General features: G+C 47.2%; 1 pseudogene; it reads left to right on the forward strand.

Moving 5' to 3' along the window:
* Positions 1-5,287: 5,287 nt before the first annotated feature.
* LOC127569635 (60S ribosomal protein L17-like) overlaps positions 5,288-26,625 on the forward strand; it is a 28,116-nt pseudogene continuing 6,778 nt past the window's right edge.

Consider the following 26,625-nt stretch of genomic DNA (forward strand, 5'->3'; position numbering starts at 1 on the left):
CCCAACAACACCAACCCCAGCAACACAAATGCCAACACCAACCCGAGCAACACCAACCCCAACAAAACAAGTCCAACAACACCATCCTCAGCTGCAATCTAATACCAAACCACACAACACTAACCACTACAACACCAACCTGAAGACCACTCCCAGCAACACCTTCCCCAACCACACGAACCCCAGCAACACCAACCCCACCCATCACCGCGCCCAACAAATCAATTTCAACAACACCAATCTCAACAGCATCAACCCCAACAACACAAACTATTCCAACTCCAATAACACTAACACCAACAACTCCTACTCCAACAACACTAAACTGAACACCAAGACCAACACCAACCCCAACAACACCAACCCCAACAGCATCAATACCAACACCAACTCAAGCCACACCAACCCCAACACCAATACCAATCGCAACAACACCAACCACAACAACAACCACAACAACAACCCTAACAACACCCACCGCAACCACAACCCATCAACTTCACCCCTAGTATCACCAACACCAGCAACACCAAGCTCAACAACACCTATGCTGACACTAACCCAACAACACCAACCCCAACACCAAGCCCAAAAACACCAACACCATCCCCATCAACACTAATACCAGCAACACCAACTGCTGCAACACCAACCCCAACACTTACTCCTGCAACACCAAACACAGCAACACACCCCAACAATACCTATCTCAAAAGCAGCAACGTCAACCACAACAATACCTACCCCAACCACATCAACCCCAACATAAACCCCAACATCAACTAAAAAATCACCAACCCCAACAACACCAACACCAGCACAAACCCCAACAGCTTGCACAATAACAGCAACCCCAACAACACTAACCTGAACAATACAAACCCCAATAACATCAATCTCAACAGCATCAACCCCAACCGCTACAACTCTAACCACTGCAACACCAGCTCCAATAAATCAGCCCCAGCAACACCAACCCCAATAAAATCAACCCCAACAACACCTGCTCCAGCTCAACCAACTCCAGTGACACCAACCCCAACAATTCCAACTCCATCAACACCAAACCCAACAACCAACAACACAAACTCCAACAGCACCAACACCAACCCCAACAGCATGAACACCAACACCAACCACAACACCAACTACAACACCAACCCCAACACCAGCACCACTAGCCCCAACACCATCCCCAGCACAACCATAGCAATACCAACATCAACCACAACAGCTACCATATCATCTCCACCCTAGCAACACCAACTCCAACCCCAGAAACACCAACCTCAACAACACCAACCACAACAACAGCAACCACATCATCTCCACATCCCAGAAAGACCAACTCCAACCCCAGCAACACCAACCTCAACAACACCAACTTCAACACCAACCCCAAGACCAATCCAACAACACCAACCCAAACACCTAACCTAACAACACTGACCCCATCACCAACCCCAACATCAACCCCAGCAACACCATCCCCAACACCAGCAACAATGATTGCAACACCAACCCATCACCGATCCCAGCATCACCAACACCAACATCAGACCCACCAACACCAACATCAGACCCAACAACACCAACACCAACCCCAAAACCAACTGCAACAACAGCAACCCTACATCACGAATCCAAACAACACCAACCCCAACAACAGTCACAACAACACTAACCCCAACACCAAACCCAACACCAACACCTAGAACACCAACCCCAAGAACATCAACAGCAACCCCCACAGCACCAACCCCAACAATACTAACCTCAACAACACCAACCACAACATCAACCCCGAGACAAACACAACAACACCAACCACAACACCAACCCAAACACCTACCCGAACAACACCGACCCCATCACCAACCCCAACATCAACCCCAGCAACACCAACCAACTTCAACACTAATCCCAAGACCAACCCAACAACGCCAACCCAAAAACCAACCCAAAAACCTACCCTAACAACACTGACCCTATCACCAATCCCAACACCAACCCTAACACCAATCACAACACCAACCCCAACCCCAACCCCAACCCCAACAAAATCATCACCAATCCCAACATTAACCCCAACGCCACCCCCAACACCAACTCCAGCGACAACGACTGCAACACCAACACATCACTGATCCCAGCATCACCAACACCAACATCAGACCCAACAACACCAACACCAACCCCAACCCCAACAACACCAACTGCAACAACAGCAACCCCACCATCACCAATCCAAACAACACCAACCCCAACAACACCATCCCCAGCAACTCCAATCCCAACAACACCAACCCCAACAACACTAGCCACAACATCAACCCCAACACCAACACCAACACCAAGAACACCAACCCCAAGAACATCAACACCAACCCCAGCACCAACTCCAACACCAACCTCAACAACACCAACCACAACACTAACCCTGAGACAAACCCAACAACACCGACCCCATCACCAACCCCAGCATCAACCCCAGCAACACCAACCCAACAACAACCCCAATGACACCAGACCAAACAACACCAACCACAACAACATTTTCCCCAGCAACACCAACCCCAACAACACCATCCCCAGCAATTCCAATCCCAACAACACCATCCCCAGCAACACCAACCCCAATAACACCAACCCCAACAACGGCAGATCCAACAACACCAATCACAACAACACTAGCCACAACACCAACCCCAACACCAACACCAAGAACACCAAACCCAAGAACATCAACACCAACCCCAGCACCAACTCCAACAACACCAACCTCAACAACACCAACCACAACACCAACCCCAGCATCAACCCCCGCACAACCAACCCAAAACCAACCCCAATGACACCAGACTGAACAACACCAACCACAACAACACCAGCCACAACACCAACCCCAACACCAAACCCAACACCAAGAACACCAAACCCAACAACACCAGCCCCACCAACCGAGCCCCACAGCTGAAAATCACCTGAACCTGATAAGTCACCATGGCACAGTAGGTAGAGCTGGTACCACACAGCTCCAGAAACTGGGGTTCCATCCTGACCTTGTGTGCTGCTAATGTGTTTCCTGCTGATGTTCCAGTCTCCCCCCATAACCCGACAATGTTCCTGTGGGTGAATTGGTCCTGCTGATTACCTTTGAATGTGGGAGGGGGAGTAAAAGGGTCAAAGGGTTAATGGGAATGTGAGAGAAAATGTGAGAGTGAGGCAGAGGCACAGGGACAGGGAGGATTGGACTGATAGGTTCGCTCTGCTGGGAACCAGCATGGATCCAATGGGATGAATTGCCTATGGTGTAATAATAAGTCAAAGACCACACTGCCCACTGAGTCTGGAGTGGGCATGGCCCAGGCAAGGCTCACACGCACACACACACACACACACACACACACACACACACACACACACACACAAACAAACATGCACAAACACACCTAGAGACACACACGGACACACACATGTGCATGCACACACATGCACACATGCGCGCACACACACGCCTAGACACACACAAAAACATGCACAAACACACCTAGAGACACACGCACACACACATGTGCATGCACATACACACACACATGCACACACACACACACCTAGACACACACACACAAAAACATGCACAAACACACCTAGAGACACACAAGCACACGCACATGCACGCACATACACACGTGCATGCACACATGCACACATACGTGCACACACACACACGCACAGACACAAACATGCACACACACACCTAGACACACGCACACACACATACACGTACACACACATGCACACACACATGTGCACACACACACACATAGACACACACATACACACACACCTAGACACGCACACACATGCACATACATACACACACATGCTCACACACACATGCATGCACACACACGCACACACATGCATGCACAAACACACATGCACTCACACACATGCATGTACACACGTGCATGCACACACAAGCACACACACACAAACACGCACACACGCCCACACACAATGCATGCGCACACACATGCACTCACATACATATGCATGCGCACATGCACATACACACATGCACACACACATGCATGTACACACATATGCATGTACACACACAAGTACACACACGCACACACACATACACACAGGGTACTGTGTCCTGACTGCAGCCTATCACCCCAATAATCTGTCGTCTACTCAGAGTTTAACCTGGTGATGAAGTCCAGCAGAATGTGCTTCCATTCCTGTCCTACCCCAGCCCTGGCTGGGCAAAGCCTGGGCACTTCTTCTGGAAGAGAGTGCTTCCCAGTTCCCACCGCATCTCCTATGAAGCTTGTGATTTGCTGCCTTCACTCTTGATGCCCATCTCTCTCATCCCAGTCCAGGACCTTTCCTCACTCTGCCAGGGAAATTTGGTGTCAATGTGCCTAGGGATCGATGTGGAGTGCTACTGTGTTTGGCTGGGAGGGGGTGGGAAGAGCAGGGAGAGCATGGGTTAATGTAATCTGCACAAGAACTCCGTAGCCAACAAGCCATCAATGGGAGGTGCAGTGGCACATCTGGTAGAGCCGCTGCCTCACAGCTCCAGAGACCCAGGTTCAATCCTGACCTCGGGTGCTGTCTGTGTGGAGTTTACACGTTCTCCCTATGATCACGTGGGTTTCCCCCAGGTGCTCTAGCTTCCTCCCACATCTCAGAGGTGTGAAAGTTGGTGGAACTGGCCCTGGTGTGTAGGTGAATGGAAAACTCATGGGGCAATGGGTTGCTCTGTGGTCAGGCATAGAATCAATGGACAAATGGCTTTGTTCTGTATATGGGACCAAGGGCTGGAGCTGGCAAATTTCCTCAGTGGAGCTGCACTACAGGGCAACACTGCAACAAGAACATCATTTTGCCAGAACCCCATGGGGGGTAGGGGGTAGGGAGCAGCTTGGGAGGGTAGGGAACGGATAACACAGGAATGGAAAGGGACTGGAAGTCCCCAACCAACATCTGGGAAACAGGGGTGTCTCTGCGGGGAAGAGGAAAGAGAGCCGACTGCAGTGGAAGCGGCGTTGGCCATGGTCTGACGCTGGGAAAGTGGGGCGATGATTCCCAGCGGCTGAAACCCTCACAGTACCAGATTGCTTTTGCAGCTGCCGCACACTCAGGCTGTGCGATCGCTTAATAAAGTGTGTCTCAGAGCTGCTGTCTCGCAATCTACACAGCAGAAGGGGAGGCCGCTCGAAGAAAACAGGCAGCCTTTACCCAGAGCACAGGGAGAGGGGAGGGTTGCAAAATGGCCGTCTATTTCATCCGCTGGAGAAAGGCCCATCCATCTCCAACGATTCAGTTTCAGGCGTCTGCAGAGAGAGCTATCAAATCCCTTCAATGTCAGGCTTTGTGGGTGCGGACGGTGGGTGAGTGGAAATCTCTGGAAGAGTTTCCCGATGCCCCTACATTCCCCAATGTCTACGTGCACAGCTGCAGGAGTAAACTGTGTAACTTTGCTCCAACACAGCTGGTGAATGGAGCAGCCCAGCCAATTATCAGGCAGTAACTGAAGGGATGAACTCGTGGTCATCTACTGCCTCTTGCCGAGCTCAGGACATCTGAGGGAATGTCACAGCCAGTGAAGTGTAGTCAGCGTTGTAATGTGGGAGGCACGCAGCCAGTTTCAGCATAGCAGGATCCCACTAACAGCAGTGCAATGATGACCAGTTGGTTTTTTTGGTTGGTCAGGGCAGCTCCATAACCCGCCCTGTTCTTCTTTGAAGTAGTGCAGTGGGGCGAGGAGGAGCAGGAGGTCTCACCAGCAGGGCGCCAGCTTACCTGGATCAAGGAATGAAGCAGCTGAGGCTCACTGACAGCAGTGTATTGGTATTGGTCTATTATTGTCACTTGTACCGAGGTACAGTGAAAAGCTTGTCTTACAAACCAATCATACAGGTCAATTCATTACACAGTGCAGTTACATTGAGTTAGTACAGAGTGCATTGATGTAGTACAGGTAAAAACAATAACAGTACAGAGTAAAGTGTCACTGTTACAGAGAAAGTGCAGTGCAATAAGGTGCAAGGTCACAACAAAGTAGATCGTGAGGTCATAGTCCATCTCATTATATAAGGGGACTGTTCAATAGTCTTATCACATTGGGGTAGAAGCTATCCTTAAGTCTGGTGGTACGTGCCCTCAGGCACCTGTATCTTCTACCCGATGGAAGAGGAGAGAAGAGAGAACGTCCCGGGTGGATAGGGTCTTTGATTATGCTGGCTGCTACACCAAGACAACAAGAGGTAAAGACAGAATCCAAGGAGGGGAGGCTGGTGTCTGTGATGCACTGGGCTGTGTCCACAACCCTCTGCAGCTTCTTGCGGTCTTGGGCAGAGCAGTTGCCGTACCAAGCCGTGATACATCCAGATAGGATGCTTTCTATGGAGCATCGGTAAAATTTGGTGAGAGTCAAAAGGGACAAACCAAATTTCTTTAGCCTCCTGAGGAAGTAGAGGTGCTGGTGAGCTTTCTTGGCCATGGCATCTACGTGATTTGACCAGGACAGGCTATTGGTGATGTTCACTCCCAGGAACTTGAAGCTCTCAACCCTAGAGCAAGAGCGCAGACAAGGAGAACCCCAAAACCACCCTCCAGTAGAGGCAGCAGAGTGTTCACAGGGGAGTGTGAGAGGTGCGAGGGACCCCACAGGTCCACACACACACCTCAGGGTTTCTAAAGACCCGCTAATGCATCGGGTATAACTCACTGGGCACACCCAGCGGCCTTGCCCTGAGTGCTGACACTCTGGTGTGTTAGTCAGTCACCTGCTGTAGAAACTGTGGGCAACACTGCCCTCTGGGGAGCTGGCGTGTTTCCTCCCCATCCTGGCTCACAGACACCAGAGATTTATCACACCCACCTGTAACACAACACATAATGCAACCTGTAACACAACATGTAACACAGCCTGTAACATAGTAGGTAACACCGTCTGTAACACAACACGTAACACAGTCTGTAACACAGCCTGTAACATATCATATTGTCATGTCATATCATATCAGCTTGTAACACAGCATGTAACACAGTCAGTAACACGGTCTGTAACAGTCTGTAACAGAGCCTGTAACATATCCTGTACCACAGCCTGTAACACAGTCTGTAACACAGTCTGTAACATAGCCAGTAAAGGAGCCTGTAACACAACCTGTAACACAGTCTATAAAACAACCTGTAACAGAGCCTGTAACAGAGCCTGTAACACAATCTGTAACACAGTCTGTAGCACAACCTGTAACAGAGCCTGTAACACAGCTTGTAACACAACCTGTAACACAGTTTGTAACACAACCTGTAACAGAGTCTGTAACACAGACCCTACATCCTGCAGAATGGCACTGCTGAGCTGCAGCTGGGAACATTAAATTGAATGCCAGTGTCCCCTCCTCACTCTCTCACTGCCATTGCCAGTACCAGTGCTCCCTCGCCTTGCCCTCTCTCACTGACTGGCTGCTCATCCCATTGGCTCTCTCATAGGGGACTGGTGCAAGGCCAGGGCTGTGATGTGGCAGTGTGGCATATGTAAGTGGGCTGGGGCAAGAGGGATAAGGTTTTCCCTATCTATCGCTGACAGACAGAAGAGAGGGTGGGTTGAAGGTGCAGAGGGGTGTGAGGATGATGAGAGAAATAGATACTGCCATCACCCGTGCCCCCCTCCCCCATCCCCTCCCCCACTCACTCTGGCCAGGAGCTCAGCAAGGGGCTGGCCAGCTATGGTGTCCTCCATGGATGGGGTGAGGTGAAGGAACCCAGACATTCCAACATGGCATGGCGTCACAACAACAACCTCCCCCTCAATATCAGCAAAACAAGAGTTGGTCACTGACTTCAGGAAGTGGGGTGGAGCACACAGTCCTGTTTATATCAACGATGCTGAGGTGGAGATGGTTGAGAACTTCAAGTTCCTTGGTGTAAACATCACTGGTAGCCCGTCTTGGTCCAACCACGTAGATGCCATGGTCAAGAAAGTGCACCAGCACTTCCACTCCCTCAGGAGGCTAAGGAAAATTGGCATGTCCCAGTTGACCCTCACTAATTTTTATCGATGCACCATAGAAAGCATCATATCTGGATGCATCACAGCTTGGTGTGGCAGCTGCTCTGCCTGAGACTGCAAGAAATTGCAGAGAGTTGTGAACACAGCCCAGTCCATCATGCAAACCAGCCTCCCCTCCATGGACTCTGTCTAGACTTCCCACTGCCTTGAAAGATTCTTGATTGGACCTCTTGTACCATAAAAATGAACTCTTGACCTCACATCATGGTCCTTGCACCTTATTGTCTGCCTGCACTGTACTTCCTCTGTAACTGTAACACTTTATTCTGCATTCTGTTATTGCTTTTCCCTTTGCATTACCTCAATGTACCTATGTTTTGAAATGATCTGTCTGGATGACATGCAAAACAAAGTTTTTTTTACTGTACCTCAGTACATGTGACAATAATAAATCAATTACCAATGGTTAGCTGCTACAGCCTGCTCTAATGCACCATCTTCTCCTGCAGTATAGAGCAAAGCAGTTCAGAGGGAGACTCATACACCCTGTGTGGGTAACCTTCAGAGTGTGTGTGTGTGTGTGTGCATGTGTGTGTGTGTCCGCACACGTGTGTGTGCGCGCGTGCGTGTGCACGTGTGTGTGTGTGCGTGTACGTGTGTGTGCGCGCACATGTGTGTGCGCGCACGTGTGTGTGCGTGTGTGTGTGTGTGCGCATGTGTGTGTGTGTGTATGAGGACTGTGGCTGTGCTGAGGGTGGAGTGAATGAACCTTCGGGGTGAGTCTGATGATAAGAGACCAGTGTCATCTCCAGTATTCTTACACACTCACCCTATTGATCCACGACTCTGCACTCATCATCAAGAAGCTTTTAAGGATTGGGAAGCTTTTAGGAACCAACAGAAGGTAACTAAAAAAGTGATAAGGGGAGAAAAGTTGAAATATGAGTGTAAGCTAGTCAATTATATAAAAGAGGATACCAAAAGTTTTTTCAGATATATAATAAGTAAAAGAGAGTCAAGAATGGACATTGGACCGCTGGAAAATAACACTGGAGTAGTAGTAATGGGAAACAAAGAAATGGCAGATGAACTGAATAAGTATTTTGCATCAGGCTTCACTGTGGAAGGCAACATGTCAGAAATTTGAGAGAGTCAGGGGGCAGAAGTGAGCGCAATCGCTATTACTGAGTAGAAGGTGCTTGGGAAGCTGAAAGGTCTGAAGGTAGATAAGTCACCTGGACTGGATGGACTACACCCCAGGATTCTGAAAGAGGTAGCTCTTGTGGAGCCATTAGTAGTGATCTTTCAAGAATCACTAGATTCAGGAATGGTTCCAGAGGACTAGAAAATTGCAAGTGTCTCTCCACTCTTTAAGAAGTGAGGGAGGCAAAAGACAGGAAATTACAGGCCAGTTAGCCTGACTTCACTAGTTGGTAAGACATTAGAGTCCATTATTAAGATTGAAGTTTCGGGGTACTTGGAAGCACTTGATAAAAAAGGCTGGTCAGCATGAGTTCCTTCAGGGGAAATCTTGTCTTACAAATCTGTTGGAAGTAACAGGCAAGATAGGCAAAAGAGAGTCAGTGGATGTTGCTTACTTGGATTTTCAGACAAGGTGCCGCGCATGAGGCTGCTAAACAAGATAGGAGTCCATGGTATTACAGGAAAGGTACTGGCATGGATAGGTGATTGGCTGACTGGCAGAAGGCAAAGAGTGGGAAATAAAGGGGACCTTTTCTGGTTGGTTGCCAGTGACTAGTGGTTTTCTGCAGGGGTCGGTGTTGGGTCCGCTACTTTTCACGTTATATGTTAATGATCTGGATGACGGAATTGAGGGCTTTGTGGCCAGGTTTGTGGATGATACAACTATAGGTGGAGGGGCAGATGGTATTGAGGAAACAGGGGGTCTACAGAATGACTAGGACTGGTTGGGAAAATGGGCAAAGAAGTGGCAGATGGAATATAGCATAGAGAAGTGTATGTCCATGCACTTTGGTAGAAGGAATAAAGCCGTAGACTATTTTCTAAATGGGGAGAGAATTCATAAGGTGCAAAGGGACTTGGCGTTTCTCATGCAGGATTCCCTAAAGGTTAACTTGCAGGTTGAGTCAGCAGTAAGAAAGGCAGATGCAATGTTAGCATTTATTTCGATAGAACTAGAATATAAAAGTAAGGATGTAATGCTAAGGCTTTATAAGGCGTTGGTCAGACCACATATGGAGTACTGTGAGCAGTTTTGGGTCCCATATCTAAGGACGTGCTGGCGTTGGAGAAGGTCTAGAGGATGCTCATGAGAATGATCCCGGGGGTGAAAGGGTTAATGTATGAGGAGCGTTTGATGACGCTGGGCCTGTGCTCGCTTGAATTTAGAAGAATGAGGGGGGAATCTCATTGAAACCCACCGAATATTGAAAGGCCTGGATAGAGTGGACGTGGAGAGGAAGTCTTCAGTAGTGGGAGAGTGTAGGACCAGAGGGCGCAGCCTCAGAATAGAATGACATCCCTTTAGAACAAAGATAAAGAAGAATTACTTTAGCCACAGGGTGGTGAATCTGTGGAATTCATTGCCACAGACAGTTGTGGAGGCTAAGTCATTGGGTATATTTAAAGCAGAGGTTGATAGGCTCCTGATTAGTAAGGGTGTCAATGGTTACAGGGAAAAGGCAGGAGAATAGGGTTGAGAGGGGAAAATAAATCAGCCATGATCGAATGGCGGAGCAGACTCGATGGACTGAATGGCCTAATTCTGCTATTATGTCTTATGAGCGGAAAAGCACAGGCACTAGGAGCAGGGGTCAGCCTCCCCACCCCAGAGCCACTCGGTAAGGTCATATTGATCTAACTGTAACCTCAGCTCCCCATTCCCCTGTACCGGTGACTTTTCACCTGCTCCAGCAGCTTCAGTAAATGTGGACATGGAATTCCTTCATTCAACATGTAAAACCTTAGTCAGACCACACTTAGAGTATTGTGTGCGATTCTGGTTGCCCCATTACGGGAAGGATGTGGAGGCTTTGGAGAGGGTGCAGAGGAGGTTTACTGGGAGGCTACCTGGATTAGAGGGTATAAGCTATAAAGAGAGGTTAGACAAACTTGGGTTATTCTCCCTAGAGTGTCAGAGGCTGAGTGGAGAGCTGATAGAAGTTTATAAAATTATGAGGGGATCCTCAGCTGAGGAGAGAGGAACGAACCTTGAAAGGTCTGGTACAGGAGGTGAAATCATCACTGGGATTATGGAACAGAGTGTGGTGGGATGAAGTGTAGACAAAGGAGCTTGTGGAGGAGTAGGTTTGCTGGGTTGTTCTGAGAGAGAGGGAAGAGAGAGAGAGAAGGGGGGAGGGCGAGAGGAGAGAGAGAGGAGAGAGAGAGCGAGAGATGGAGGAAGAGGGAGAGAGAGAGGAAGTGGAATGTCAGAGATGGAGCACAGGAAGGGAATGGAGTGGTGAAAGTTAGAAGAAAACCTGATAAATGTTTTCAATTCAGGATGGAAGCACTGAAACAAACCTCCAAACAATAGAGAAATATAAATGTATTTATTTTACATTTCAGTGTTCCGCACTTTCTCCCCCTTGTATTTAATTTTATGGCCCAGTACACAATGTATTTCCACCTTCTCCAGTGCCATCTTCCTCAAATCATTTCCATTCTCCTTGCCCTAATCATCACATTCCCCACTGGGGATACAATCCATCCATCCACACCTCCTTCCTATTCCTGTCTGGTTTGATCCTGACTGAAGCCCTACCACTTCCCCCTCACCATCATCCACCTCCACCTGGAGCAACCAGTCTCACACTGGAAAACATCTCTTCATTTCCCCCAAATAAAAGGAGTTGCCATGGAAACCAGCAGTGCATTTCACCCATGGCTGCCTGTCTGTGAGATGCATTGATCATTCTCTCACTTCGATATCCCCAGGAGTGTAAACACCTTCTCGAAGCCTTCCCGTGAAACCAGAGACTACCTCAGCCCCGAGGTGTCATTCAACATGACATCATTGACAGGGAACCAGCACTTGGAGAAAGCTGTGGTATCGGTCACTCAGTCACCAGGCAATGCATGCTGTCAGTGTACAGTGTATAGTTAGTTTTCAGCCCCTGCGTTTACATGCCTTACTGCTGCCTATCTATCAACTGGAGCTGTATCATGTACAACAGCCCCCTTGGCAGCCCCTTCTCAGAACGTTCTCAATTGGCTTCTTGATTTGGCTCCCTTTGCTTGTGTAAAAGCTTTTCCAGAACATGAGCAGATGCTTGTTAAACTCTCTCAGTCCTTTTCACCAACGCCAATCTGCATTCTGCTGGACAGACTAACAGGTCATCTGAGTAAAACGTGCCATGGTTTCAACATAATCCTCTCTGCTTGTGACTGAAAGCCAATTTTGATCTGGTTTAATTGAATGCATCTCATTTCACCAATGGCAGGGCCAATGAAGTATCAGTCATGGTTCAGTGCTGTGAGTCAGCATGTGTGGCTGAATGATTACTGGCCAGTTAGTTTAACTTTGGTGAAGGGCAGATTATTGAATTCGGTGCTAAAGGACAGGATAAACCTTCATTCAGAAAGGCACAGTTTCATCAGGGACAGTCAGCCTCGATTTGTAAGGAAAGAATGTGTCTGATTAATGACTGAATTTTTTGAGGAGGTAACAAGAGGGCCAATGAGGACAGTGTATTTGATGTAGTCTACATAGATTTCAGCAAGTAAAGTCCCACGACAAAAATGTATAAGCTGGTGCATCCAAGAGAGAGATGTGTGGACCCAAAACTGGATCAGTGACAGGAAGCAAAGGGTAAGGTTTGATGGGTGTTTCTGTGATTGGAATCCTCTTACTAGTTGGCTTCCACAGGGCTCAGATGTTGGTTCCTTGCTCTGGGTAATGTATAGACTGAAATATAAGGGGCATGATAAAGTTTAAAGATGATCCAGAAATTTTCTGTGTAATTGACAGTGATGAGCAAAGCATGAGACTGAAGGAAGGTACCACTGGTCTGGGCAGCTGGCAGCAAAATGGTCAATGGAATTCAATCCAGGGACAGGTGAGGTAATGTGTGGGGGAGGTGCAACAGAGTAAAGTGATTACCAATAAATGGGAGGATATTGAGTAGTGTGGAGGAATAGAGGGGCCATGGACTGCATGCTGATAGATCCTCAAAGGTAGCAGAAAAGGCCAGTAATGCTCAGAACATTAGAGCAAGGATGATATACTAGAACTGCACCCAACACTAGTTAGACCACAGCTTTAGTACTGCATACAGATCTGGTCACCACATTGCCGCAAAAATTGCCCTGGAGAGGGTGCAGAGGAGAATCTCGAGGCTGTTACTAGGATGGGAAAATTACCCCTCTGGGGGAAGGTTTGATAGGCTGGGGTCATTTTTTTTGGAACGGGGAGACAGAGGGGAGACTTAACTGGGGTGTATAAAAATTATGAGGGGCCTTCATATTTCCCCGAGCTGATGGACTAAAAACCAAGGGGCAGAGTTTTAATGGAAAAAACAAATAAAGCAGCAGATGCTGGAATTGGAAACAAAAAGTGAAATGTCGGAAGAACTCAGCCTGTCAAGCAACAGCTGTGGAAAGATCAACCTGTCAGAGATTTCACACAATTAATAGAAGACTTAGATGGAAGATGAGGAAAACATCTTTCCTCCAGAGGCCGGTGAGGATCTGGAACTCACTGCCTGAAAAGGAGGGGGAGGTGGATCTCCTCACCTCATTTAAACTGCACCTGAAAAGCCGTGACCTGGTGCAAGAAGGCGGAATTAACTTGTTCCCAACCGGCACAGACTTTGGGGGGGCGTAATTTTTCTATGATGCAACTCCTACTGTAAGAGGTGACTTGATACTGACATTCCAGTGCCCAGGGCTGTGGTGATGTACACTGTGGGAAGTGGTATGATATAGATGGGAAGTTAATGTCTGGATGGGAGAGATCAACCCAGCATTGAGACAAATAAACATCAGTGTTGGAGTTCAATAGAGTAACACCTAGTGTTGGGGCAGGCCAGGCACTTCCCCTCTGCAGGGATGCCAAAAGGTACACCAGAATATGGAGAGATATTTCTGGAGATGCCCCTCAGTCAAACAGAATCAATGGGGAGAGAAGCAATGATGACGTCTCAGCCAAAAGTAAAATGTTTCCAATTCTTGTTGCAGGGTTCCAGCAGTCACAGTGTCCAGTGAAGGGGAGGACACCAGCTTCACCTGCAGGATAAGTTCCCAGTTCACAAGCTGTTGCCATGGTAACAGGAAGCATTACAGCCCGACAGACACTCCCAACCAGCAAACCCATCTGACACACAGTGGGGAACCTGATCTATAACTGAGGTCGGTGGAACAGATTTCTGTCCACTTTTACAGCCACTCTCATTTGTCAATTGGGGGTTACCAGAAGGCAAATCTCCCTCCTTTGCCATTGACACCTGTGTAGAAAAGATTCCTTTACCTCTCTGCCTCCAAACAGTTTCCCACAGCAACCCACCTCACCTGCAGCTCGGAATTCCTCATGTGGAGGCAAATCAAATGGCCACCTTTGGAGTACTGTATGCAATTCTGGTCACCACATGACAGGAAGGATGTGGAGGCTTTAGAGAGGGTGCAGAAGAGTTTCACCAGGATGTTGCCTGGATTGGAGAGTATGAGCTATAAGGAGATGTTGGACAAACTTGGATTGCTTTCAGTGGAGCATCAGAGACTGAGGCGTGACCCGATAGAAGTTTATAAAATTATGAGAGTCATGGACAGGGTAGATAGTCAAAATCTTTTTCAGAGGGTGGAAATGTCAAATACCTGAGGGCATAAGTTTAAGATGAGAGGGAGAATGTTTAAAGGAGATTTATGAGGCAAATCTTTTTTTACGCAGAGAGTGGCAGGTGCTTGGAATGTGCTGCCGGGGGAAGTGGTGGAGACAGTTAAGACAGCACCATTTAAGAGGCATTTAGATAGGCACATGAACAGGCAGGGAGTGGGGGGATATAGACCCTGTGTAGGCAGATGGGAGTAGTTTAATTCTCATTATGGTCAGTACAGACATTGTAGGTGGAAGGGCCTGTTCCTGTGGTGTATGGTTCTATGTGCTACATTCTAAGTCTCCCCAGCACCTAAATATTTAACTTTTCTCCACACAGCATGTTGAATTTATCAATTAATCAAAGGTGTTTAGGGTGCATGCAATCATGTTTTTTTTTGTCATTCCTTCCGCCATCAGTCTCTACAATTCAGACCCAATGGTCTGTCTATTGGAGATCATCTCAAAGCAATCACTTCACACCATTGTTTGGTAATCTCTCACACCAGCATCCAGTGCTGTTGAACCTGTCACTTCTCAACCTTCACCAGGTCACACCAAGGAGTGTGATTTGAGTATTCCTGACCTACACCTTGTCCTTAGGTTAAGCATCTGACCAGGAGTAGGTGGAGAGTGTGAAGCAATAATTTGTGGAGTCCCTCGATTCTAGGGTTCCTAACCTGCCCTGACACTGGACTTTTACTCTACTGAATGACAAAGTTGGTGCTTCAAGGAACCAACCACATACTCTACTGAATGACAAAGTTGGTGCTTCAAGGAACCAACCACAAGTTTCCATCTTCAGGCCACATACACTACTACTACCTGCAGGAAAGGATCATTGCAGCTACGGAGATTCCAGAGAATCTTTGGTGCTCTGCAGCTCCAGCAGGCAGCACGGGAGCTGCTGTGATCCTGGATCAACTATCTGAAAAGGGCAAGATCTGGGGAATGTGGTCTATTTGGATGTCCATTTGAAAGGGCTGTCACAAACTTTATGGGCTGAATGGCCTGGTTCTGTGCTGCATGCATTTATCAGTCTGAGGTGTGAGTTCCACTTCCCCAAATTGCTGATCTTCACTGGGAAAGACTGCCAGTGCCCAATATAAGCAAAGCTTTGTGCTGTCGAGTTGGCCCTGGGAGGAGGTGTGTTAGGGGAGGGATGTGGGTGGAGACCATGGATTGAAACAGAATAAACTTCATTTCAAGACCCTCAGGGCCCATCAGAGAGGAGACACTTTCATCCCGTCTGTCTGGACTGGGCTTGGGCTGAGCTCTCAACGTGAGAGGAGAGAGGCTGAGCCAGCACACCGTCCAATCCCTGTCCCTGTAGATTATTCAATAAAACACATTGCTTTATTAATTTCTGCTGATAATGATTCTGGGGTCTGAGATGCTGCATGTAAAATGTTGGACTTATAATCACTCTACACTGATGATTACAGTTGAAAACATTGTTTTTTTTAATCACTGTCCTACCCAGACTCATAGAATCGTACAGCACAGAAATGGACCCTTCAGCCCACCTTGTCCATGCCAACCGTGATGCCCCCCTATGCTAATCCTGTTTGCCTTCATTAGGCCCATATCCTTCTACTCCTTTCCTATCCAAGTACCTGTCCAAATGTCTTCTAAACGCTGTAATTAAATCTTCCACCACCACCTTCTCTGGCAGCATGTTCCAGATATTCACCACTCTCTGTGTGAAAATCTTACCCCTCAGATCACCTTTAAATTTCTCCCCCTCACCTTAAACCTTTGCTCTCTAGTTCTAGACTCCCCTGGCCTGGGATAGAGATTCTAATTATCTGTCCTATCTATGCCCCTCATAATTCTATGAACCTCTACAAGGCCACCCCTTAGCCTCCTATGTTCCAATGAGAACAAACCCAGCCTATCCAATCTCACTTTATAACAGCCCTCCACTCCAGGTAACAGCCTGGTGAATCTCTTCCACACTCTTTCTACTGCTACCATGTCCTTCCTATTTAGTGTGGTGACCAGAATTGTACACAATACTCCAAGTCTGGTCTAACCAATGTTTTGCACAGGTGAAACATGATGTCCCAACTCTTGTACTCCATGCACAGGCCCATGAAGGCAAGCATGCCACATGCCTTCTTCACTGCCCTCTCCAACTGTGTTGCTAATCTCCTTCCTTTGACCTTTCTTCATCTCCCCTCCATCGTATTGAACGCCATTCATAATCTCCTTGCCAGTCCTCCACTCTCAGTCTTTCCCAATCTCTACGGTAATGGCTTTTAATAAATGATAAGCAGAAAATTCCTGTGCACTGAGCCTGCAAGGGAAATTTCACACTCAATGGGCTTGATGTTGATGTACTGATAATGTAAGATGGCTGTCAGTGGGCCAGCAACACAACATACATGTTCCCCCTAGTTTCACCAGCACTGATGAACGGATCTAAAATTAAGATAAGATATCTTTATTAGTCACATGTACATTAAAACACACAGTGAAATGCATCTTTTTACGTAGAGTCTTCAGGGGGCAGCCCATAAGTGTCGCCATGCTTCCAGCACCAACATAGTGTGCCCACAACTTCCTAACCTGTACGTCTTTGGAATGTAGGAGGAAACTGGAGCACCCGGAGGAAACCCACGCAGACATAGGGAGAACATACAAACTCCATACAGACAGTGGCCGAAATAGAACCTGGGTCGCTGGTGCTGTAATAACATTACACTAACTGCTACACTACCGTGCCTGCCCAGATGTGGCACTTTATCAAGAGTTATGACTCGATTTGAATTCCATTGCCCATTGCTCTGCAGATGACCCCACACCAGTAATAGGTCTAAGATAAACATTTGGGTCCAATCCCTCCCTAGCTCCTTATCATTGCAGCCACCTACTTGAGGACCTTGCTGTGTCCAGTCCACCGTTACTACTGGAGTCAATCACTAAAACACCAGATGTGGCTCATTTTCAGTCAGATCAATCGTTTTCAGACTGTCATTGCAGTGCATAACCACAGACAAAATATCACTGGTGCAAGGTTTGGCTTGAAAGATTGGCAAGTTACTTCTTTACACCATTTATTTCACACTGCCCATTTCACAGCATTAGTATTCAATACTAATATTCCCAATATTAAAATACTTATATTAAAGTACAATATTAAAATAAAATACTAAAATATTCCCAAGACAGTTACAAATAGAGTTGAACAGGGAGGAAAGATAAGATAAGATAAGACATCTCTATTAGTCACACGTACATCGAAACACACAGTGAAGTGCATCTTTTTTGCGTAGAATGTGCTGGGGGGCAGCACGCAAGTGTCGCCACACTTCCGGCGCCAACGTAGCATGCCCACAACTTCCTAACCTGTATGTCTTTGGAATGTGGGAGGAAACCGGAGAATCCGGAGGAAACTCACACAGACAGGGGGAGAACGTACAAACAACAGCCAGACAGCAGCCAGAATTGAATCCGGGGTCGCTGGTGCTGTAATAGCGTTACACCAACTGCTATGCCACCGTGCCTGCCCACAAAGGATGATGGTTCCCCGGTACAGAATGGACAGCACTCAAGGACACCAGTAGTCCAGCTGATCAATGCCCAACTCAAGCCTCCTCCCACCCTGCTTCTGCTTCTGCTCACTCTCAGGCCACCCTTCCATTTGGTATTTATCCATCTCCCCCCCTCCCCTCCCCACCCCCTGCTCCATCACCACACTCCACAGTCTCAACATTGCTTGGTGACAAAGCCCCTCCTGAGTTTCTCAGTGGTGACCACCTTATACTGATGATCTTCCATGTTCCAATACTTTTGAGGATTTTTGATAAGAAAATGAAGCCTTTTTAATTAAGAACAACTTCCAATAGATTGCCAAACTCTTTTAAAAAAAGGCACTCAGCACTGACCCTGAAATGTTCTCTGATGACTCACCATCCATCCTATATGGTAGACCACTAGTATTAACACCAACAGACCCGCTAGAAGTGGTGGACACAGTACAATGTGGTTTGGTAGTGTTGGCTGAGGCAGTAATGTTGTCCAGGAGAGTTCCTCCTCTCCTTTCATTCCACTCAGTTCAAACTATATCATTGGATTTAAACATCCACTGAGGTCACTGGAAAATGACCTGACTTAACTAGACTATGACTGCTGAGGAACGTGAGTGGGAATGAAGGAGTCAGTCCAAGAGAGGTGGCTGCAATTTGCCCAGTTTTGCACTCCTACTAACTGTCCTGGAGGAGCAGAGGGTCCATTTCTTCATCCATTGTGTCATGTGAGCCTCTTTCTTGCAGAGGTTAGCTGTAACAGTCAGAATAGCCAGGGTCCAGTCTTCAGGCTCCCTGCCCACTTGCTCCACTCACTTCTATGGTTGTGCCTGTGAATGCCTGGCTGAGGTCTTCTCCCTGCAATAACCCAGCTCCCACTGTGGAAACAAGGACATCATTTGAAAAGAGGATTAGGCTGGTCTCTATTACTCTCCAAGGCTAATGGACCACTCAGACAACTTGCCTAAGCTGAAAATTCTCCCTTGGCTTCAATAGTTTAAGGGAAGGTATGTGTCAGATCTATTTTGATTTGGTTTGGTTTGGTTTGGATTATTATTACTGTCACATGTACTGAGGTACAGTGAAAAATTTTGTTTTGCATGCTATCCAGACAGATCATTTCACCATATCAGTACATCGAGGTAGTACAAGGGAAAAGCAATAACAGAATGCAGTATAAAGTGTTACAGATACAGAGAAAGTACAGTGCAGGCAGACAATAATGTGCGAGAGCATGACAAGGTTGATTATGAGGTCAAGCATCCATCTTATCGTACAAGAGGTCAGTTTCATAGTCTTATAACAGTGGGATAGAAGCTGTCCTTGAGCCTGTTGGATGTGCTTTCAGGCTTTGTACCTTCTGCCTGATGGGAGGGAGCAGAAGAGAGAATGTCCAGAGGGTGGTGATTATGTTGGCTGCTTTTCTGAGGCAGTGAGAAGTGTAGACAGTCCATGGAGGGGAGGCTGGTCTCCGTGATGTGCTGTGTCCACAACTCTCTGCAGTTTCTTGCAGCCTCGGACAGAGCAGTTGCCATAACAAACTGTGCACTGGATAGGATACTTTCCATGGTGCCTCTATAAAAATTGGTGAGTGTCAATGGGAACATACCAGATTTCCTTAGCCTTCTGAGGAAGTAGAGGCGCTGGTGTTGGAGATGGTTTGAGGGGTTCACCCCCTTTCACACTAGGGTAAAGAATGGGATTATAGTGTCTCATAACCCAACATCTATAGTGGAGGGAGGGGGAAAATGTACTTTCTATGGTTACTGATGAACTTTTATTAGCAGAAACTCAAAAGCAGCTCCTGAGATCCGATTCCAACCAACATGACCCATGTTCTCTCCCAGGTTGACTGAGAAGAGTGTTACAAGCTGGAGTCTATTGCCTGGTTCATTTGGTTCATATGTAAAGAACAGTTACACAGGAGTCATTTAAAGACTGGGCTCTAAATAAAGGTTTTGTTAAGGGGTTATGTACAAAATATCTGAAATCCAGGAGTGAGTTACAATCTAATAAAGGAGTTAGTTTACGTAAACAGAGATAGTTAAATGGGCATTACAGACTGGGTTTTAATCAAGTCTATGTATAGAATTACAGATCCATGGGTGTGATTTGCAGGCTGAAATCTGATTAAGTAGCTTAATGTGACAGTGCATGGAATTCTGCTTTACCCAGTAGGAAGGATGTTATTAAACTGGAAAGGGTGTAAAAAAAGATTTACATGGATGTTACCTGGTTTGGAGGGTTTGAATTATAAGGAGAGGCTGGATAGGTTGGGACATATTTCCTCTGGAGTGTAGGAGACTGAGGGGTGACCTTATAGAGGTTTATAAAATCATGAGGGGCACAGATGGTGAATAGTCACAGTCTTTTTCCCAGGGTAGGGGAGTCTAAAACTAGAGGGCATGGGTTTAAAAGGAGAGGGGAACGAGTGACCCAAGGGGCAACTTCACACAGAGGGCCATGGATATATGGAACGAGCCACCAGAGGAAGTGATAGAGCCGGGTACAATTATGACATTTAAAAGATATTTGGGCGGGTACATGGATAAGAAAGGTTAAAGGGATATAGGCCAAATGCAGGCAAATGGGACCAGCACAATCAGGCAATGTAGTTGGCATGGATGAGTTGGGTCAAAGGGCCTGTTTCTGTGCTGTATAACTCTATGATTCTACGACTCCATGAATAACAGAGACCTGGGTCTGACTTACAGGCTGGGATCTTTTTGTGGGAAGGATGCGTGGGGAGGTTCTTGTAACGGGGGTTTGGCCTTCTGTGTCAAATCTCAGATAGTGGGAGTGAGTTACAGGCTGGGATTTTATCAGGGGCTTGGTTTGTGTATAACATAGCAGATAGCTGGGAGTGAGTTACAAACCAGAAACTAATTGGAATTTGTGGTAACCTATGATCTAGTCTTGACCTCACATGACTAAAACTAGCACGGCACGGTAGCATAGCCGTTAGCGTAATGCTATTACAGAGCCAGCGACCCAGGTTCAATTCTTGCCGCTGCCTGTAAGGAGTTTGTATGTTCTCCCCGTGACTGCGTGGGTTTCCTCCGGGTGCTCCAGTTTCTTCCCACATTCCAAAGACGTACGGGTTAGGAAGTTGTGGGCATATTATGTTGGCACCGGAAGAGTGGTGACACTTGCGGGCTGCCCCCAGCACATTTTTAGCAATGCAAAAAGGCATATTTCTTTGTGTGTTTCAATGTACATGTGACAAATAAATATCTAATCTAATACCTAATGTTAATTGTAAAGCTTAGAAAGCTTGATTTTAAGACTTGACGTTCAGCTGGGTTTCACTGATTCACCTCAATGCTGAAGGCTACTGGGTTCTTTGAGCACAGGTGGGCAATGTTGCAGATTGAAGTGCATGTGGAGAAGCTGAGTGCAGGGAGAGACTGAGTAATGGAGTATTGCTGGCTCACACTTCCCAAACGTTGCAGCAAATGTCAAACTAAGGCCTGCAATTTAACTGCAACATGAAGTTAACGGTGCAGTTGAACTGGGATTGGGAGCCAGATCTCTGCAGAGAAGCTGGTGGGATTTCATTAAATAAAAAGCACCTCCTCAGCACCTGATATCAGTGTGTCAATTTGCCCAGGTACCCATCGCCCACTACTTAGTGAAATCAAACAAAAGATGGATACATCAATTGTTGCTTCTAATTTATCTGCTGTTTATCTCCTATTGTATTTATCATTTTTTCTTTTCTTTCCAGCCCTACGTTTCTGAAGGAATACCCACTGCCCTCTGAGACTTTGTCCCCAGTCACTTATGATCCAAGGCGACAAGTGGTGGAGAGGAGGGATTCCTGTAAGGCCAGTTCAAGGGAGAGCAAGAGAGCAAACATGGATACAGGGCCTCCGTCTGTCATCGACAGCAGAAAACACTGGAGCTATTATTGAGTGCATGATAATGAGACATTTAGAAAATCATGATATGATTTGCAAAGTCAGCATGGTTTTATGTAAGGGAACCTACTTTGACAAATTTATTAGATTAGAGAATCTAATTAGAGGTATGGCTTATAAGGAAGGACCAGTAGATGTGGTATATCTGGGTTTTCAATGGCTTATGATAAGGCACCAGACCAGGGGTTACCATGGAACATGATTAGACCTCATGAAGTTGAAGGGAACTTTATGAATACGAACTGAGGTTCGGTTAATGGAGAGAAAACAGAGAGATGGGCTGAGAGGTCAGGATCGTTGGGGGTGCAGGGTGTAATTTTCAGAAGCTTCATTGCTTAGGCCTCAGCTATTTACAGTCTAACTGTTCAGCATGGCTCAAAGATGTAAGTGTAATACACCAGGTAGACCGACGATCCAATTATAAGTGCACAAGGGTGGACACACAAGGCTGAGAAGGTGATGTGGAGAGGCCATTGACTGATCGTGTGATTGGACAAGAGGCGGACAAATGGAGTATAATGGGGGAAGGATGAAGTTATCCACTTTGACAGGGCTAATGGGAAAGGAGAGTATTTATTTAAGAGTGAGACATTATAAATTATGTCATACAGAGTCATAGAGAGCCACAGAGTTGTACAGCACAGAAACAGGCCATTCGGCCCACCATGTCCATGCTGATCATCAAATACTACCTCTACTAATCCCATATGCCATGGTCTGTAAGCTGTCTATATTTTGGTGCTTTATGTTCACTGAGATAACATAAATGTTGTGAAGGTACACTATTCCTCCACACACTCAGTCAGTGCACTCTACATTCCAACTACTCTCAGGGTGGAAAAGTTCTTCCTCAGATCCCCTGTAAACCTTTTACCCCTTCCCCAACACCAATGTCCTCTTGCTTTTGAAGGATTTATGATTCACAAATACAAAGCTCATAATGTTAACACACTGGTACAGTAAGTGATAGGGAATGGAAGTGAGATATCAGCCATTATTAGGAGGGGCAATGGGGAATGAGTACAGAGTCTGGATAATGTGGGATGACTGTCCAGGCATGGTAGCTCTAGGGCCATGGTGGGCCAGTCAGCATGCTGTTTGAGGGCCTGAAGATGCAAAGTTCTACAGGTGGTGGGGCAGAAGGTGTTGAGTCCCACAGAGCAGGTCCAACATACTCTGTGCACTGGATGCCTGTATGTCACTCGCTCTCCCAAACAGGAAATCAAACAAGATTCTGATCTGGGCCTGGGTCATGAGGAGGGGCTGGGTCTGGGTGGAGGGTTCCAGTGTGGGGGTTGGCATAGGGAAAAGAGTCAGGGATCAGGAGAGGTTGGCATCAGTTAGGGTGAGATCAGGACCTTGGGATGAGCGGGAGTTGGGGAGGGTGGGAGTTGGTCTAGAAGTCGCAGGTAGGGATGTGAGCTTGTAGGGAGAAGATTGGTCCTAATGGTGGAGGTAGTCAAAGAGTTTCAACCTAGCTTATTGGCCGGGCTACATATTGGGACTGTGGGGGGTTGGGGGGCAGGAGAACCAGGTTAAAGATGGTGGGGAATACTGGGGGATGAACAGGGTTGGGTGGTTGGGTGGATAGAGAGAGTTAATGGGTTAGTTTAACCATTGGGAGTGCTGGGGGCGAGGCGGGAGAGGGTCTTTGGCTAGAGACCAAGGTGGGTGTTAGAGAGGCTGGAGCTGGAGGATGATGTGTGTGGGTGTGGTGGAGAGGGTCAGTCTGGGGACTTGGGGGAGAGCAGAAGACAAAGTAAACTGGTAAATTGGTTTATTATTGTCACATGTACCGAGGTCGAGTGAAGAACTTCGTTCTGCATGCCACCCATACAGATCATTTCATCACATCAGTACATTGAGGTGGTACAAGGGAAAAGCAATAACAGCATGCAGAATATTGTGTTACAATAGCAGAGAAAGTGCAGTGCAGGCAGACAATAAGGTGCATGGCCATAATGAGGTAGATTGTGAGGTCAAGGGTCCATCTTATCATACAAGAGGTACATTCAATAGTCTTATAACAGTGGGATAGAAGCTGTCCTTGAGCCTGGTGATATGTGCTTTCAGGCTTTTGTACCTTCTGCCCGATTGGAGGGGGAAGAAGAATGTCCTGGCTGGGTGGAGAATTGAATACGTTGGCTGCTTTACTGAGGCAGCGAGAAGTGTAGACAGAGGCTAGTTTCTGTGATGTGCTGGGCTGTGTCCACAACTCTCTGCAGTTTCTTGTGGTCTTGGGCAGAGCAGTTGCCATCTCAAGCTGTGATTATCTGAATGAGGTTGGGCTACAGATCAGTGTGGGGAGGAGAAAGTGGAAGAGGACAGGAGGTTATTGGCGATGATTGGAGTCCGATGGAGCCAAAACCTGGGGAGTGGGCTGGGACATCGACAGTTAAGTATATAACTTAAAGAGTAGGTTCCCCATTTAACTGTGTCACAGTGTAAGTGCTTGCTGCTGTCTGTGGCCACTCGTACATGCCCTAGAGTTGGGGAGTGGCGTAGGACCATGTGTGGCACACCATGGGATGGTACTGTGCATGGCAGCATTCTTCCACACCTGGTGAGCTGCACAAACAGAGGAATGTGGGGAATGTTCTGGAACACCCAGTGAGTACCAATCCCCCTCTGGGATGATTCCCTTACTGAAGTTGTACAGCATGGCATGCATGAACTTTGAGCTTCATCATACAACATCCAAGCTCAGGAAATATGTGCCCTTTGTGTGTTGCTTACTCCACTCCTGCTTCTTTAATTCTTTGATTATTTAAGCCTTGGACTTGTTTTTAAATGTCACTGAGCTGTCAATAGGTCATCAGGGCAATCCAGGGAGGGGCTCCCGGGTCTGCTGCTGAGACCTGGAGGCTCTGCTCTGTGGGATGATGCTTGGACATGGAACTCAGTTGGCAGGTGATCTGACGGTGGGGTTGAAGATGATGAAAAGACTTGATAGGGTAAGATTGAGAGGAATTATTTCTTCTGGTGACAGAATCCAGGACAGATGACTCAGTCTTAAAGTTAGAAACATATAGTTCACAAGTGAAATCAAGAGGCAATTCTTTATGTGGTGTGGTAGAAATTAGGAGCTCTCTTGTCCATAAAGCTGTGGATCCCAGGTCAATTGGAGTCTTCAAGATTTATATCAATGCGCCAGCCCAGGATCAGAGCTGCTCCCCCAGTTAAACACCCATGGTTCCCACCCACTCCCAACCCCATTCAGATACAGAGGGCTGCCCGAGCTGGATCCCTCTCTCCCTTTCATTCTTTCCACTCCTTAATTTGCCCATTTGTACTCCAAAGGTTATGAATCTTGTTGTCCAGCTCCCAGTACTTTGTCCTCTCCAAGCAGATCTCATTTGTATGTTTGCCCCAACATGAACCCCAAAGGTTCTCTCTTTATTATTGTTTCAGGGCTCGAGGCGTCCCTCACCCTGACATCAGGTGGTACAGCACGGAAACAGGCCCTTCAGCCCACAGACCCTGTACCAACCATCAACTAACCACTTACACTAATCTTACATTAATCCACGCAGTCACAGGGAGAACGTGCAAACTCCACACAGACAGCACCCGAGGTCAGGATTGAACCCGGGTCTCTGGCACTGTGGAGCAGTGGCTCTACTGACTGCAGCACTGTGCTGTCCTGCTCAGGAAAGAAGCCATCTGCACCTCCAGCCAATTATCAAGCCCTCTATTACTACTCCATTACACTTCCCCTCATCCACACTCCTGTTCCAAGCTAAGATGTTGAGCATTCTCCTCCTCCTGACAGCCATCATCCTCTCCTCACAGACAGCTTTTGGAAAGGGTCTGTTTCTGTGGATCTTCTGGCTCCATTTCATTTGGGTCCCTCTCACTCTGTTCATTGTGGATCACTCCCACCCCTTCTGATCTCCTTCCCCCTTGTAACTGGGACCAGGGTCTAGATCAAACTGTCTTGACACTCTGTCCCCTGCTGTAGGTATCAGTCTCCACCCCATTCAATGACTCTCTGGTAGTAAGCAAATACTGCACACCTCTCTCTCTGTTTCTCTGTCTCTGTCTCTCACTTTCATTCTCTCTCTCATCATTGAATGTATTCGGTGACTCCACCTCCACATCTCTCTGCGGTTGGAGAATTCCAAGGATGACCAACCTGTGAGAAAAGAAATTCCCCTTCGCCTCCCCCAGGTGTCAGACTCCCCTGACAGGGGAAGCATCCTCTCACCTAGCTGATCATTCCTCCTCAGAATTGTACACTTTACAATGAACTTCTTTTCCTTCTACTAACACCCAGAGAATACTGCCCCATTCTGCTCAGCCTTTCCATGTACAACAGCCCCTTCATCATACGAATCAATCTAATGA

Source organism: Pristis pectinata, chromosome 4, assembly GCF_009764475.1.
Source record: "Pristis pectinata isolate sPriPec2 chromosome 4, sPriPec2.1.pri, whole genome shotgun sequence".
NCBI classification, from domain to species: domain Eukaryota; kingdom Metazoa; phylum Chordata; class Chondrichthyes; order Rhinopristiformes; family Pristidae; genus Pristis; species Pristis pectinata.